The 6,000-nt window shown below is 37.6% G+C and overlaps 1 long non-coding RNA gene across 1 annotated transcript in view; it reads left to right on the forward strand.

The window, feature by feature from the left end:
- LOC121314625 overlaps window positions 1-1,007 on the forward strand; it is a 68,205-nt gene extending 67,198 nt beyond the window's left edge. Inside the window, exon 3 of the long non-coding RNA XR_005950123.1 lies at window positions 123-1,007. This is a non-coding gene — a long non-coding RNA (uncharacterized LOC121314625). The remainder of the gene's footprint in view (window positions 1-122) is intronic.
- Window positions 1,008-6,000: the final 4,993 nt, after the last annotated feature.

Consider the following 6,000-nt stretch of genomic DNA (forward strand, 5'->3'; position numbering starts at 1 on the left):
ATTCCTAAAGGCAGGACTGGGTCTCTGCAAAGATGAGTAAACACTGTAGCAGAAATACAAAGTTTGAATGTAACATGATCTTAATTTACCTCAGCTCTCTGTGTTCTCCCTCTTAATTCCAGCTCTCCACATGAATCAACACTAACAGGAACCCAGAAAACAAGTATGCTTATCAACAAATATCTCTCGCCTCCTACGAAAGACAGTGCGTCCACTCCTGGTAGGGTGTGTCAGCTGGTGTTGTGAATCACCTCTCTCCTTCTATGAGAGGCAGTGTGTCCACTCCTGGTAGGGTGTGTCAGCTGGTGTTGTGAATCAGGCCGCTACAGTGCTGAGAACGGCTACTTCACAACACCAGGGTTGCACCCTACTCCTGCCAGCAGCTTCATACAGACCAACCCCATTCATCACTCCTGAGAGATGCCAGCCTGATGGTTCACAGTACTTGAAGCTTTCATTCAAAGCCAGCAAGAGCACACAACGTTCCTATTTCCAGAACAGTGTTGGTGAGCCAAGGGGACTAAGCTGCAAGCTTGACCTCCTCAAATTACAGAGCACTCTAGTTCCACAATAATAAGTGTAGCAGTGTTCTCTGACAACTGGCTCAGTAAACTGCTCCCCCTGCTGCTTATAGATTAGAAATCCTACTACATCCAAAATGTACAGAAGTTTTTAGGTTTCATTGTTTTCTACTGATAAAATCAAAACTTTACTGTATCTAAATTATAATTATTTAGTTTTACAGATTTTCATCTACAATTTTTACAAATAACATCAATCAATTATCAACACTGTTGGTGCATACAATTTTGATAGAGACACCATAGGCTTGATAAATGTGCTTTGATACTACTGTATATTGCTTAACATTCTTGTATGGATGTCCATTATTAAGTGTAATTGTGAAGTTTATAGATGACTAATTGAAATGCACCAAATTGCAACAGCTTTATGAATATCTTGTCTGTCAACAATACTTATCTGGAAAATTGGATAAATCCAGTATTTGCTCTTATTTTCACTAGTTTACATTTATGAAATAAATACTGAAACATGACAAAAAATAAAATGTCAAACAAAAAATAAAATGTTCTTATGCAGTACGAGTGACTGTTTGTTTCTTTTCTCATTGCCTTGTCTTTTGCTAAGTAATTGTGGGCTAGTTCATTATAATTGCAGGACAAAAAGGGTCACAACTGAATAACAATTTCAACACATGTGTTACAGTCTTTTTTTAATTAAACATGCTTCTGATACATTCTCTGGGAAAGTCTATGTAATTAATTATGAGTATTGTGGACTGCATTTGTTGTATACAATATATACTATTACCAGCTCTTATTGCTTCAAAATAGTTGTATGCAAGTGTGCAGACTCTTTGCAAAAAAAATACTCAAATCGGTAATTGCCATACAAGAAAGAGCCTTGATCAGCATCTGGAATTAGCACAGATTAGTGCTCTCATTTATTATTGGGTTTTACTACTGTTTAGTGCCAGACTCAGGGCCATCAAGCAACTTGGCTAAGGATCCCAAAATAACTGAGCAGTGCCTTAGGCAAGGATGCAACTATTAATCAATCAAGTATTGATCATCATGGCTTTTATTGTGTGAGCGTTAATTAAACATTTATTAACTGATTAATATTCAGAGCCTCACATAGCTAGCTACCCAGAAACTAAAGCTCATCCATTTAAATTTGTTTTGAGAAGAGAAATTGCAAAATCTAAATATACAATCTCAAATGTTGATACAATCATGTTTTCTTGGTTTTATTTTTAATAGTTGTTTTTTTTGTGCTTGTGCTAGTGTGATTTTCCTTAGTTTGACTCATCACGTATGACCTGACAGATTTCCCTGCTGGCTGTGTAAGCCTGATTTACTGAGAACCCGACTTGAACTGACCCCTGCTATCCTCGACCATGTGTGCTGCCTGGTGCAGCATGGGAAAGGAAATAAATATACAGGTACTGTCCTGTTGGAACTAATTCTCTGTTGTGTTTGTTTATATATTAGGGGTTTAATCAATTAATCATGCCTGTGTGCCTGTGGTTGTTGATAGATTAAAAAAAAACACTGATTAATCTAGTCTAGTGCTGTAGTATAAAGTGGTGAGTGAGAAAGAAATCCAGAAAAATGTCAGAGAGTACTTCAAAAGACGGTGGCAAATGGGTTACAGGGAAATATACCCAACATTTTGCCATCGCTCAGAATACATTGTTCTGACTTCCTGCCAATTGTAAAGGCTCCATGGTAAATGGCAGACTCAGTGATCCTCCAGGATTATTAACTCAATCAACTACCCAGACAGGGAAAATTTCAACTAACCAACCCCAGTCCACAGAGCTTGTTGTTTCAGACCTATTGTAGCTCAGCGCCTCTCTCGCCCAGCCCTCCTTCATTTGAAAGTGTAGCAATGGTGGGTTTTAATATCAAATAAAAATCAAGATTTAGATACAACTTTAGTTTATAAAGGGGGGAGGGGGGGTGTCTTAGCTTTTAGCTTCCCTCTAAGCTTTTTAGATAGTGAGAAACTTGCCATTTTGACTGAGAAAGGGTAAATAATCAGTGAGAAACCTTTGGCCACGCATTAACCCTTTTAATATGTTTTTGTTGAATTATACAATTTTGAAACAATATTCCAACGCAAGTATCTCAACAATTTTACAATTTACTTTAAATTCAAACAAGACAGTTATTGTGGCTCTGATCCTATGCAGCCCTGTCGGTTGTTATCATAGATATAGACTGCATGCTTAACTGGTGACCTGCATAAAATTGCTTTATACTACTGCATAAAACACTGGCATCTGCACTGCCTTCAATTGTGACCATCTTTAGGGCTTCTAATTGTTCCATTCTTGGGAATACCAAATTCCGTTTTTCAAAAATGTCAATTTCATTTATTCCCATTTTTATCAGTGTATTAATTAAATATAGCATTTAAACATAAATATATTGTTGGTAGTTAAAATAAGTAAATTTAATGTATATTACCACTTTTTTTTTTTTTTTTTTTTTTTTCAATCAGACTCTTGCTGCTGTAATAGATAGTAAAGCATCTGCAGACACTTCAGACCTGTCACAATGTTTGCAGACATCACTTGGCTCATTGCTGGCATTAAAATAAGCAGGACAATCTAAGAATTACATTACAAAAGTTCAGAAAATCAAATGTCCAGCACATTGTGAGTATGATATTTACAGTTTTCCACTAATACAATAATTCAGTCTACAAATAAAGATGTTTTGAAAATACCTGTTCAGCTTATAGCTGACATTTACAATAACAATAAAAAAAATATGAAACAGTTTAGTAACAGTCCAGCAATGTCATGTGAGAGTAATCTTATGTACAGTACTCCACAAATGTAGTTTTACTGGCATTATAATAATAACCAGGAGGAGGATAAAATCTGAAACACTGATAAAGGCGTGTTGACAGACTCATTGCTCTAAAACAGGTTCACTGCTATGTATTACACGATTGTAATTTAAATAGTGCCCCTTTTAATGTAAATGCACACTTAATCCTCTCACTTGTTTCTTTCCTAATTCTGCAGTGTTATTTGCAAGATTTAAAAAGAGGTGTGTCTCAATTTTAAAACGGGATAGTAGGAAAGTAAGAAATGTTTAGAAACTACAAGATTTCTTAAACAAACACCCCCCCTCCCGAGCGCCATGGAAGTTATTTGAAGGGGGAAAAGTAAACAATAATCTGAGGCTCCACTTAATTTATATGCAGACCGCAGTCCTGAATTACTGTATTAAAGTTCATGTGGTTCCTTTCTTCCCATGCGTTGTCTCATATCATCCAGTCAACACCAGCCGCCAGCAAACTTCCTATCCCGATCTCTTTCTCTGTCTCTCCTAACAATCACTCTCTCTCCTTTTTATTGGTATCTCAACTACTGTCTCACACCTGAGGTTATTCACCCTCTCTCCAATGGAGGGGGACACACCCTATCCCCCTTTTTCCGCAATTAGTACAATACTTCTAAATAATGCAGGAAGATTGTTCTTCACTGATTTTAGTATTCAATTATACTAGGAGTTAAAAACTGTAAAGTTCATGAGCAGCAGCGAGCAGCACTCTATAGAGGCAGAATCGCCAGATGCCGGCTTTATCCATCCTGTACCACCATGTAGATTCGCTGGTGCCCGAGTGAGCTCTGCACTAATGTGACATGCATTTTTACAGAGGGAAATCAGAGAATCAGCTGCAAGACAGACACAAATATATTTATGGTAATGCTTTGTAAGAATGGTCCCAAGGCTGGAGTCTCAGTTGAGGTTGATATTTATGATAATAATGTAGGAACAATTCAATAATTAATAATTGAATGTTTATCTGGATTGATTAATTCTCTTACTAACAATATTCAATTGACGTGTTACAAAGATCGAGGATTTACTATGAACACACATTCATGCACAGACACAAGGAATGGTTAATCAATAGTAGCATTTTATTAAGTACACAAATAATAAACATAAAGGTAGAAAGTAAATGTCTTAGTCTCTAAGCACAAACACAATTCAAAAACCCTCACTGCCTTAACTCGACTAGCAGGCAATTGAAATATGACACTGTCAGTCTCCTCACACACCAGCAAGCAAGCAAGCAGGCTGTGACGTGGCTGGTACCTTGCTCTCACACACACGCCCACATACAATCACAGCCTCAAACTGAAACGATGCAGGCAATCTTAGAATATATCACAATAAGCTTATTAATGGTACACAGATTAAGTATATGGCAAGTTTACTTTTAAAGAAATTCTTCATACAAAAATATGAGGTAGATTACTTACTCATGTAGTTCCATGAAAGGAAAATGCAACTTGAATTATACTCAACGGTTCCTTGAAGCTTAGATTTTTGGACTGCTGGCTTGGAAACTCAATCTGTTGAAGTGTCCAGTACAAAAGCTCTCCTCTCACCAATGACGTCTTCAATCCCACGTTGGATCAAATTTGGCAACAAAAGCTTTCATCTCAATAGAATCAACAAACAGCTGCAACAAAGTCTTCAGTCCTCGGTATAGGATCCAGAACAGCACCCGTCTGCTCTGGAATACATCCCTCTGCAGTTTTGCGGTCTTCTCACTGTCCTTTTAGCCTCACCCAGTCCAGATGCTCCCCTCCTAGCCCTGGTCATCTTCAGTTCAATATTTCTGCCAGGAACCAAAGGGCCGTTTTTCTTAAGACACAACAGTTTGTTTTTTTATTTTCCTAAGACACAGCAGTTTCATTAATTAGTCCAGTTATAATATTAATACACATTCATGTATTGTCATATTCAGGGAAAATGTCCTACAATAACTTCTGAAAGTTAGTAAACTGAGTGCAAAGGTTGTGCCAGTTACTGTGAACAAATGGGTGCATTTTAGCCTTAGAGGGAACGTTGATTACAATTACTATTCAGAATTGCATGGTGATGAATTATATGGCCGAGTGGTAGCATATAGGTAATAAATAACAAAGGCCCCAGAATCGAGCCCTGTGGGGCACCTGTGCAAACCAGACTGGAATAGGACGAATAACCCCCCATTTCTCCCTCTGCAACAGATAAGAAGATTTAAGCCAGCACAACGCAGTACGGAGATTCCAACAGAGGTCTCCAGATGGCTAATAAGAATATCATGGTTAACTGTGTCAGATGCGGCACTATGGTCCAAGAGTACCAAGATGGATAATGCTGCAGGATCTGCATTCATTCATTCATTCATTCATTCATTCATTCACGGATCATTTACCACCTTTACAAGAGCTGTTTCAGTGCTGTATAGAGGTCTAAATCCTGACTGAAGTGGGTCATAAAGATTATGTTGCACTAGGTGATTACGTTATTGATTAGCCATCATACATTCCAATATTTTTGTCAGAAATGGCAAATTAGATAAAGGCCTATAATTACAGAAGATTTCCGGGTCTAAGGTAGGTTTTTTTCAACAACAGTGTGACTGCTGCACGTTTAAATGCTGACGGGACTGCACCAG

Source organism: Polyodon spathula, chromosome 4 (assembly GCF_017654505.1).
Source record: "Polyodon spathula isolate WHYD16114869_AA chromosome 4, ASM1765450v1, whole genome shotgun sequence".
NCBI classification, from domain to species: domain Eukaryota; kingdom Metazoa; phylum Chordata; class Actinopteri; order Acipenseriformes; family Polyodontidae; genus Polyodon; species Polyodon spathula.